This window comes from Octodon degus, unplaced genomic scaffold (assembly GCF_000260255.1).
Source record: "Octodon degus isolate 3935 unplaced genomic scaffold, OctDeg1.0 scaffold00025, whole genome shotgun sequence".
NCBI classification, from domain to species: Eukaryota; Metazoa; Chordata; class Mammalia; order Rodentia; family Octodontidae; genus Octodon; species Octodon degus.
Window position 1 is genome coordinate 17,316,809 of NW_004524601.1, and position 12,346 is coordinate 17,329,154.

Genomic DNA, 12,346 nt, shown 5'->3' on the forward strand with positions numbered 1-12,346 from the left:
TCCCAAATGCTGGGATTACAGGCACAAGCCACCATGCCCAGTCTCAGTCACTGTCTCAGTGTACCCCAGAGGCAGGCTGGCACAGCATCCTGGAGATCAAACCCTGGTCACTGCACTCTGCCCAAGCAGACATTTTAGTCCACTGAGCTATCAGGCTGGCCCAGCAGAACATATTTATTGAGGGAAAAAAAAATTCTGTCCAAGAGGACGACAGAAGGGAACCCAAGTGGGTTGCCATGGACCCTGCTTTTCTAGGGGCTTTATAAGGTGAGGTGGGTCTAAGGTGGGAAACATGGGAATGCAAGGGGGGCATGAGATGGGAGAGAACTGTGGTCAACTAATAAGATTTCAAACATAATTGTTCAGGTAAAATTATTAAGTAGGGATCAAATGAGGAAACAAGTCATGAACAAAGCAGGCATGAAGTCAGAACAGGGACTTTTCCAGGAGAGGGTTGACTTAGTGACTGTCTCAGTTACTTTTCTCTCATTGCTGGTACAAAATACCCGACACCCAAAATGAAGGAAGGAAAGGTTTATTTAGCACACAGTTAGTGAAGTTTTCACTCCATACTCAGCTGGCTCCAAGGCAGACCGGCACCTGGAAGAGGGCAGCAGTTCATGGCAGTAGAAAACAGCAAAACAAGAGCAAAAAGGGAGTAGCAGCAGCAACAATAGCAGCAGAGAGTAAGTCTGTCTCCCTTACGTTGCATTCAGGCGATCTGCCCCAGGCCAGGTATAGCACTCACTACCAATAATCCCAGCACTGGATCATGACGTAATCACAAACTCTAGAAGTCCGCACCAGAGTTGCATGAGACTTTGGGCAACAACGAGACACAAACCATAAGTGACTCTGTGGCTTTTCCAAGGCGATTTATACCTATCTAGGATGCCAATCCCTGATGGCTGTCCCTAGTGAGCCATGTGGTGGCACTTGTTTGATCTTTTTTCTTGAGGTCTGGCCCACAGAGTGCCTGTCTCTCCCACAGTTGTAAATTATCTTGTCTCCCCATACTGGCCCCTTTGAGCACCTGTCTAACTCAGCTGCCTACAATTTAACCACTTCCCAATACTTATAGAAGTGAACAGAATGTGTGATCACACCACAGTGTGGGTAATCAGCTGCAGTGATGAGATTTGTGGACATTCTCCTCATGTGACTTCAATTTCCTTACTGAAAAACAAAGCCAGCTCAGCCAAGAGTTAGGACTGAGAGGAAGCAAAGAGTACAGTAACTTCCCCAGCAAATTTTCAAATTTACTCCGTTCCTGAAACATGCACAAGAAAACTCTAACTTCTTCATATAATTGATTTAATATTTTTATAACAATCCACCCCATTTGGGAAAATAAAAATTGGCAGCTTAAAATTTGACTTCCTATCAAGCCTCTGGCATGTGGGTGTAGGGGACAGTTCATAAAACCAAAGGATACCCCTTCTGGAGCCTGTCATCCAGGTGCTGGCCTTCTCTTAAAGATGGCTGATGCAAACCCTGGGGAGCGTAGATTGAGAATGATCATGTCATCAGGAGCTACAGTGCAGTTACCCTTACTCAGCCAAGGCCTCTGGCACCTCAGCCCATCCTACGGTGCTGTTACCCTTACTCAGCCAAGGCCTCTGGCACCTCAGCCCATCCTACAAATGCTCACTGGCTCAGCTCTTGCTCACCATGTAGCTGTCCTCCTGAAAACCAGAGGTGACGCTCATTGAGCATGTGCAGCAAATGGCTTTGGCCATTTTCCCAGCAGGACCCCCTGCAGACACTGCTGGGTGGGGAGTGGGAAGGAGAGCTCCCATTCTTTCTGACCACCTTCAACCACCTTTGTCGTGCTACTGCTGCGCATGCTGACATGCAGCCATCTCAAGTGGCAGCCTCATTTCAATATTCAGAAAGAAAATGGAACAAAAGCTACTCAGGCTTTTTTTTTTTACTTTTTTGCAACTTTATCATCCTAGAAAAGTCAGAAATCTATGTCTGACTACTTCTGCCCCACATATTCCTAGGGCAAAGGTGCAGGCTGGCTGCTTTTCCTTCCAGCAAGGTCTTCCAGAGTAACACATCTTTCTTCTTTTGTTTCAGGTACTAACTGCTCTGCCTGAATGGTTAAAAGGTGGCTTTGTTGTATCTGAAAGGAAATGTGTGATTTGAATACTCTTGACATGATTCTAAATAACAAACTTAGGGTCAAGGAAGAACAAAAGATTACATAAGATTAAAATACATTAGTTCACCAGGCCTAAGGTATTGTCTTTCACAGGAATGATCATAGACATAGGTGTTTTCTAGTTGCTTTGTGTGATTTGGAGAAGAGATGAAAAGACCTTACTTTCCACAGTAGTATGGCACTAAACCATGACTTTTTCAGATGAGAATTTCAGTCTATGATTATTTTAATTATTCATATTTTGCTGTTATTGCTATTTTTATTTTAATTTTGCACTGAGTTGATTACAAAGAGCACTATTTTTAAAAATCAAGTCACTCGATAAAGATGCTTTATTGCTAAACTATAAACCACAAATATTATGGGAACTGATTAGGTGGAAGCTATTTATGCAGTCATTTTTAAAGGTCACTCATCTAAACTGAAGGGTTTTCATCAAACTGGCATTGCCTGTGTTCTGCTCATCACTGCTTATCCCACAGCAACCTGTTTTCCTCTTGGGAAAACAAAACCTCATTAATACACATAGGTTTGACAGTCAGTGCTGTGGGATTCTCAAAGCTTGTTAGCACGTACACACTACAACCTTCCTGAGAACTTTCCTTGTCAAATAATCCACTGAAAACATTACATGAAAGTATGGCTTCCCCAAAGAGCCTCGCAAGTTAACTTTGCACCTAATGGACCAATAATTTCTAGTTGATTGTTTCCATTCAATGTTCAGTAGATTAATTTCTTCAGCATGCAACTGTTTATGAAGAAGTCAGTTCATTCAAGCAAAATGCTTTTTGTAATATGATATGTACATTTTTGAGCTAAACTGCAGAACAGATTTCAACAGGAGTGTCCTAGTCATTCTAATATAAATAATAAAACCAGTATTTAAAACATTTATTTTTTAATAAAAACGTTTACTAATTTTTTAAAAATTTAAGCTGTATTGGAAAGTTGCTTTGTGCAACAGCCCTAGGGTATAAAGACGTAAAAAATGGAAAGGCCGTATTAGTCAGCTTTTCATTGCTATGACCAAACTACCCAACATGAATGACCTAAAGTAAGGTTTATTTGGCTGTTTCAGAGGTGACAGCTGGCTCCAAGGCACAAACATGATAGCAAAATGGTGTGGGACAAAGCTGTTACTGGTCCAGGAAGCAGTGGGAGTAAGGAAGAGCGGGGGCTGGAGGATAGATTCTCTAACCAACTGGTCCCTCCCACTAATAGCCCATTCAGCTATGAGCTCCTCAATAATTTAACCCATGAGATCAGCACCCTTGTGACAGTCTCCAGTACCATTCTGGGCATTGCTACCATGGGGATCAAGCCATCAGTGCAGCCTCTGGGATATACTTCATACTTAAAACCATAAAGAATGCTTTGGTTAAGCACCTGCCTGAAGATATTGTACAGCCAACTCAAAAGCCACCAGGGCAAGAAGTGTAGGCTTCACAGTTAGCCCTAAATTTGAATCAAAGTCTACACCTCTCTACTTCTATAGCCTAGTGCAAGCTGCTTAACTGTCCTGTGTGCTCATCTACAAAATGGGGGCTATACCTAGGTCATTTTGTGCCTAATGACAGTTTTTTGTAGTGTCTGAGGTATGTTAGGTACTCAGTGACACAGACCATGAAAGCATCATGAAGAGAAATTGAAGGCTAGATGCAGAGAAAGTATATAGTATTCCATAAGACGAAGTTATGCTGAAAGTCTCAGGGACAACCAAATCAGAAATGTGGGCTGTTCCTTTCTTACACTTCTCATTATAGCCACCACTAAACGCTCAGGCATGAAGTTTTCCCTACAGGCAGAGTTCAAACCCAGGTTAGCTGCTTTAGGTGAGAGACTGTCCTACTTAATTCTGTAGCCCCAGTAGCTCAATGTAGATCCCAATGTGTGCATAGTACAGAGCAGTGCTGAGTGGACAAGCTGATGAGTAAAAGTGTCAGATTTATAAATACAAAGTATTTTTTGCACTATTTATGCAGTGACTACAAATATATTACCTTGTAACCAAGGAAAAAAATGTACTTATTTTATTCAGAACTCAACCAAGAGTTACTCATCACTGCTGCAAGTAGGCCACTTTCAATCACTCCTCAAGGTATCTGACAAAAAGCACAGCAGAATACTATCTGTATCGCTGGCTATTTTATTCAACATGCCTGCAGCATAGATGGCTATCATCATGTCTTCTAGTGTAGGTGTGCTAATGGATTCACATACTGGGATACATTTATTATATATGATTATTTTATTCTTTTTTATATTATAATTAGAGCATTATATTCATCTCTCTAAAATTGTATATGTAAGCAGGTTAAATTAGCTATGAATTCTGCATTAAGACAGTAAAGGGGGGTCAACCCGATGGCTCAGCAGACTAAAGAGCCTTCTTAGGCAGAGCATGGAGGCTGGGGCTGGATCCCTGATGTGCTGTGCCGTGCCGGCCCCACCCGTGGGGTGCACTGAGATGGCAACTGAGACACAGTGTGGTGGCTCGCACTTGTAATCCCAGCACTTGGGAGGCTGAAAACAGGAGAATCACTACAAGTCCAAACTATGTAATGAGACCCTGAAGACCCTGTCCTAAATACATAAAAATAAATAAAATGAAAGAAAGACAGTGAATAAAAAAGGAATAAAACGTGTTACGCAAGAGGAGTCTTGGGATTGTGCTGTATTGTGGGGGATGTGATTAGCACTGATCCTCACGTTAGCATTCATTTCATGTGGTCTTTGAAAATTACTTCAATCACCAAATTACTGTGAAGTTGTTTACTCTTAATACTTCAAACAATTTAGCTGCTGCTTTGAGCTTTTTTTGTTCTATGCTATATCTCATGGCCCACAACTTGTTCCATATCCAAGGGATGTTTTCTCAGGACTACTTATGCTAAATTTGAGAATATTAAAAGAAGTTTTTACACTACTATTACTGAATAATAACAAAAGAAATCCTAGTTCTTTTTTAAATGAAGTATTATTATGAGTTATCTAGAAAACTGTAAGATTTGGTTTGTGTGGGAAGTGTTTATTTCAATAAAATAATGTGCCCATAAAAAGTGTTATATGTACAATGTAAAAGAAATGATTCATCCTTTTTTAAAAATGAATATTTTATATTCCTATCTCCAAATTTGGGGAATTGTCCAGACTAGAATTCTTAATGTATATATCTAGTTTTCAGAGGGAGGGATTTTTTTTTTTTTAAATGTATTTAGTACAGGGTCTAAAGGGTCTCACTACACAGATCAGACTCAGTGATCCTCCTGTTTTTAGCCTCCCAAGCACTGGGATTACAGGCACGCACCACCATGCCCAGTCTAAGGAGAATATTCTGCATAATCCTAGGTAGAGGCAATATACACATAGCCCTTAAAAATAATAATAATAATGCAGGAGTGGGGAAGATAGCTCAGCAGTCTAAGCGCCTGCCTGGCAAGTACAAGGACCGGGATTCAATCCACGGTACCGCATGTCAATGCCAGCCCCACGCTGAGCCAGTCACCAAAACCAGGCATGCTGGCAAACACCTGTAATTCCAGCACTTAGGAGGCTGAGATAGGAAGATCACTACAAGTCTGAACTGCAGTAGAGAGACTCTGTACCAAAAACATAACAAAATAAAAGATTAAATAATGATGCAGAAACCCTGACAATATTTACTATAGTCAAATCACACAGAAAGTTGGCTAAAATTATATTTTTATATTTCTCGCTCTTCCTGAACCTAAGTGTCACACTTATGGCTACTGTTAGTATTTCTTCATCAGTCCCTGTGTGTTTTCAGATTTTAACCTTCCTACCAGCCTCTTGGGATAGGTTTTATACCCAAGGATGAATGCTTTTATGAGAAGACTAATCCATTGAAAATTCTTCCTAGTAAAATTTGTGTCAAATTTTCAAATTGAGATATACTAATCATCCATCTCTGCTGGTTTAGGCTTCAATGTGCTCCTTGGCTCTGCTCTTATGGGCCATCTTAGGCAGACGCCCTGCCTCCTGTAAAGCCTAACTGGTCTCTGGCAGCACTTGCACTCTGAAATCACAAACCCAACCAGAAAGTTCTAAACATAATAAATGCTCTTCTATCTGAGCCACTGCAGTTATTCATATAGTGTATTTGCCTAAGTTCTCCTCTGCTTGTTTTCTTCAAGTGTGTTCTTTTAGACATTAATCCAATTTCCCCACTTCCAAAAATCCAAGACAGACTATGACTTCAGCAGCTAGTCATACTGAAACATTTCAAGAGCCCCTTTTCCTGAGATAGTATTGATTCCTTAATTTTGAGACTACTAAATATTCATCTTAATTTTCTAAAAAATATTGTTTATCATGAAACTATACCATCTTTGTTGGAAGAATTAAAAAATTATTCAATCCCCAGCATGCCGTGCTGGCCCTGCCCCTGCCCCTGGGTGCAGTGAGATGGAGACTGACAGTGGACGTGGTGGCGCACTACTTACAATTCTAAAGGAAACTAAGAAAAGTACTAAATTAAACCTAAACAGAAGGGCCAGGGAGATGGCTCAGTGGAATAAGAGCTGCCTGGCAAGTACAAGGACCTGAGTTCAATCCCCGGTTCCACCAAAAACAAAAAAAAAAAAAAATTCTCTAAACCTAAACAGAAGGAATCATACTGCCAATATTAAGAGAAATACTCAATTATATTAGATACAAAGACAACTGAGAAAATCTGTGAAACCAATGCAACACACTAAGCTTAGTTGAAATACCAGAACTTCCTTCAGCATTAGAGAACATCAGTATTCAAACTTTTAGAAATATGTTCACACTCTTAAAAACTGAGACCCCCCCCCATTCAAAACCAAAGAATACACAGGCATTCATCCCCTTAACATCAAAAAGATTATCATCACATGTCCTAGAGTGCATGAAAAAAACCCTCTCATATTCTCATATTTCTACTGAACACAGTAGGAACCCGGACATGGTGGTACACGTCTACAATGCCAGCACTTGGGAGGCTAAGGCAGGAGGATTGTCGGACCAGTATGGGCTACAAAGTGAGCTCAAAGCCAACCTGAGCTGCATAGTGAGACCCTGTCTCAAAAAGACAAAAATAAGAACAGAGTAGGAAAGCAGAGGATGTCATATTAGAACACCCTGAGAAGTTATCAAAGGCTGTTTTTTGCTTTAAGGTAATATACATAGATATTAATACAGAAAACATACAAAACACTCTTAGTTCCATAAAAAACAAGTGACAATTCTAAACCAAATTAGGAAATGTCACCATAATCTTCAAAGACTGGCCAAATGTCAGAGTATAAGTCATAGGCAAAAAAGACTCTTACGAAAGAGAAACAGTAGTACAAAACCTTCTTTGTAGTGAACTAAGACAAACTAATAGTATAAATGAAACAAATTGGAATAAACATCAAAAATATTTTTGAAACAAGGGATAAAGAATTTAGAGAATTATTTGAATAATTAATTAGCACGGGCTGTGCACAAGGGTGGTTCATAATCTCGTGAAGCATTGCGTATTTTTCATACTCCAGAAACAGTGGCTGTCTTTAAAAATCTAGTAACACACTGGTGAGGAGGTTTGAGGAAAAGGAACTCTGCCACATTGTTGGTGGGGAAGCGAACTATTTGACTGTTATTCTCCCTCCCTCCCGTTTCTGTGTCTTTATGTATGCAATAGTCAAGCTTGTGTGTCTATGGATGCCTCACGTTTATCTTTCTTTATGGCAGAGTAGTACTCCACTGTACACAAATATCACATTTATCCTTTCATCTGTTGATAGACATATAACACTGCTTCCAAAGTCCAGCTATTAACAATTGTGCTGCTATAAATATGGCTATGCAAGTATCCTGTAACATGATGACAAACTCTTTTGAGGAACATACCTAAAATGTGCATGGCTGGGTCAAACAGACTATTTCTAGTTTTTCAAGCGCTCTCCACTCTTATTTCCATAATGGTTGTACTAGTTCACTTCCCTGCCAACAACATAGAAGGGCTCCTTTTCCCCTACCCCAACATCCTCAGCAGCATGTTATTAGATTTTTGAGAACAGTCACTGTTTCTGGGGTATGATGAAAAATATGCAGTGCTTCATGAGTTTGCGAATCACCCTTGTGCAGAGCCCATGCTAACGTTCTCTGTGTGGTTCAACTTTAATATACACGCTGCCAAAGCAAGAGCATTCTCTGCTTTGAGCTTAAGAACCTGGAGACTGACCACAGCTGCCTAGAACATCATGACTGTGGAGAGATGGGATAATGCAGACCAGGAGCCCGAGTTATCTTAGGCTTCTTTAAGTCTCTTTTAATACCCACTTTGAGCAATTGCTTTATCTGACCTAAAATCCTCAAGACTACTAGATAATTATTGAAATGTACAGCTAAGCAGATTAAACCTCTGGTCTGTACTGACTCTAAAGTTAAGAATGCTATGAGAAAACATTTGAAGCACGACAGAACAGACTTTCTTGCCTTGCCATAGCCAGCCTACGTGATGTTGCCTCTAATGTTTTGGTAAACACAATGAAGCACAGCATTCCTTTGCTTTGCTGGTTCATGTTTCCTCTTCCACAGTGGAAGAAGTAATTCAGGATAACCTGAATCTGTCTTCACAGGCCATGGTCACTCATGCTTAGATCAGAATAAACTACTTTATTCCCTTTAAAGCTGAATTATCCCACACTGACACTCCCCCCTAGGTCCCCAAACAATACCTAAGCATCTGCAGAGGAAGGCTGAGGGGAAATTCATCACGTAAGACTAACTCACACCAAAGGCTGAGGGGAAATTCATCACAGAAGACTAGATCATCTACTCCTTAACTATATCCTGTGAAAGTCTTTGAGCAAAGTTGCAAGATAAAGATCCATGAAGGAAGTCTCAGCATCATTAACATGCTTTGGTGTCTGTTATTGCAGACCAGGAAAGATATGAAAGTGCTGGCATCAAACTAGATTCTGAATTCCATAAGCGCAGCATGACTGATCCAGCTGATGTTACCTTAATGGATAGCAGCATTGAGGCATGAATCTGAATGAACTGACATACATAAATATCTTTAGCATAGTTAATTTATCATGGTGTCCCTAGGATGAAATTAAAGGGGCAGCCTAATGAAGTCTTCTTTGATTTGTAGAAGCAGAATGTTCTCACCCTGACTTGAATAACTACAATAAAGAATCTGGGTCACCCAGCAAATTCCCATAGCGGTACTTCCTAACTCCTTTAAAATTAGCTTATTACATTTTACAGGCCTTCAGTTTCCTTGACTCTCAGTGCTATACAGTACTAACTTTTCTTACCTAAACTAATCATACTAATCATTAATTTCACATGTTTTAACAAATCTGACACACTACATTTGGGTTCAGGTATCACTAGGAATGGAAACTTACTGCTATAACAACAGCATTAATTAGTGATTTCATGTTAACAAGCTTTCTTGCCACTGGGAGAACCAGGTGCCTTAATGTTTGACACAATTTGTATTACATAAGTAAATTTAATCTTAGATAACCTGTTTTTTTCAGTTTAGAAAGGACTATGAAAATAATGTATTACTGTGCCCACATTTTACCCAAAGAGGACTGAATTTTTCCTCTCCAAAGTAATGAGAATTTCTTCCTTAGAAGACGTAAAATAATCTTGAACATTTTACATTTGTTTGAAGACAGGATCTCTTGCAGTCTAGACTAGCTCCAAGCTCACTGTGTAGCCCAGGATGCCCTCCAAGCTGTGATCCTCCTCTGTCAAATCTCCCAAGTATTAGAACTATGGGAATGCACCGCCATGCCCAGACACGCTTACCTCATATAGTTCTATCACTAAAATGAAATTTGTAAAAAATAAATGGCCTGTTCATTGAAAACGAGAGCCAGTAATATAGCTCAGAAGCACAGCACCTACCTGTCAAACATGGGGTCCTGAGTTCAATTTTCAGTACAAAAAAAGATACTGAGAAGGAAAGTTGACAGCACTAACTATTTTGCAACACTCTTCCTTATGGTACCTACTCTTTGAACACTGTTGAGAATATTCTCTTCCCTAAAACACTTCTATTAAGCTGGTCTGTGTTGGACCAATAGGCTATAGAAGTAAATTTACTCGCCAACCATAATTCTTTGGACAATCTACATAAACTCTTTTTTGATCCCTTAAAAGGACCTTCTAAACCATTCCCTAATAGGATATATTTTGGGCTTTACTGGTACTGGTGCTCACTGAATTGCAATGCAATTCTAATTACTTTCATTTTTTTTCCATCAGAGATTGTCTGAACCTGTATGGATAACATAGTTTGGTCAACTTATGCTGACATGAAACAGTACAACAGTTACTATGAATGTGTATACTGTTTACAATATGTATATAGTATTTTACAGTGTGTAAAATATACTGAAAAAAATATAGCTTCAAAAAACCTTTTTAGGGCTGGGGAGATGGCTCAGTAGGATAAGCGTTTCCCTGGCAAGGTCAAGGGCCTGAGTTCAATCCCTGGTTCTGCCAAAAAAAAAGAAACCTTTTTAAGAAAACTTAGAAGGGGGGTTGAGAAGGTGGAGGGAGTGGGTGGAAATGGAGAAACCCCCTCCGTCTCTTATGGTCAATGCTTGTTTTCTATGTCTACATTTAAATGCATGGAAGGAAGTCCAGGAAAAACATATGAAGGAGCACGAAGAAAGGAAGAAACTTCAGGGTTTTTCTTCCTTGTTTTCCATGAGTAGCTGGAAATTAAAATTGGATTTGTCTACCGGCTTGGAAGGGCAATCCCGTAACTGACTGGATTCTGAGGATGTCTATGTGAAGTTGGATTCTTTTTACAGTATATCCAATCTGAAGTATTGCACATCTAAACTGGGACTGTTAACACTGATGCCAATACAGTGTGGAGTGCTAGAAAGTGTCTGATATTTGTGGGGGAAAAAATATTTTGTATCAAAGGGAATCTGGGGAGAATGGTAGTATATTTTTTTTTAATCAGCTGTGAAAAAAAGAGATCTGGAAAAAAGAAAAAGAAAAAGAAAACTTAGAAATCGTCAAGTCCCATGTCATGTGTTTCTGCATGTTAGTAAAAGTTTACCTTTGTCATATTCTCTATAGTTACACCTTCTGAATCATGGCTAAAAGGAGCTCATCAACCCAGAGCTGAAACCCACCAATTCAAATGGATCTAGATTTTATTGAGCAGCTATTCCACATAAATTTAGAAGATAGTTATTTACTAATAACTGATTGATACAACTCGCATGCTGCCACTGCCTCAGGCAGCCTTTAAAAAGTAATGAAACGGAAAATATATCCACATTTTAAACATTGGAATATGAGTTTAGGGATAGTCTTTTTATTTGTAATTTTCAGCAACCGGTTTTTAACAACAAAATAGTTTATGGAGGAAAGTCAAGTGGAAGATTAAGATTTGTTTCAAATACAGATTAGGCTTAGTTTTACTACAGATTATTGGTATTTTTTTCTCTTTATGAATTTAAACCTAAATTCATTTAATTGTTCCAGAGCATATTAATTTGAATTTTCTAGAATATATAGTAATGCCACAATCCAGAAGATATAAAAGGCTTTTCAAACTCTCAAAATATAGTGTCTGATATCAAAGATATAAAACTCTCAGCGTTCTACAACTAAAGCTGAAAGTTGTTTGCCCTAGCACAGAAATCTACATAAGTCTTACCAAGATACACCCTAAATGTATACAAGGGCATACTGATTCACTGAGTGCATTAGTTATCTTTCACTACCACAAAGTACTACATTTAGTGACTCAAACACTGCAAACTATAAGAACTCAACAGAAGAAATACAAATAGAAAGGTATAATACAAGTAAAAGGAAAACAGGAACTCGAGGACTAACTAATCAAGAGAGGAAAAGGAGAAGAACTAGGAAACATGACAATGTCAAGCCAAACGTTCTATGTAGAGAAGGGCAAGGCAATGATCCTGAGAATCTCCAGAAGATTTTTGAATCTAGCAGTTAACTGGAAACATTCTCACCCTGACTATATATACTGATACCTGTGAACTAAGCTACTACACTGCAAATGGTAATTTGTAATAGTAGTTTCATGCTTGGAGTGCCTGTCATTCTGGTCTTATGAATACGGGCTGCTTGTCATGACATGCCAGTTGCTGCTGTGCTGTCTCTCAGGTAGATGGTTGTTCAAACAGAAGGGGT

The 12,346-nt window shown here is 39.3% G+C and overlaps 1 non-coding gene across 1 annotated transcript; it reads right to left on the minus strand.

Annotated features, from left to right (window-relative positions):
- Positions 1-8,236: 8,236 nt before the first annotated feature.
- On the minus strand, positions 8,237-8,344 carry LOC111816047. The gene has a single exon (XR_002820584.1). It is a non-coding gene; the product is annotated as a U6 spliceosomal RNA (small nuclear RNA).
- Between the last annotated feature and the right edge of the window lie 4,002 nt (positions 8,345-12,346).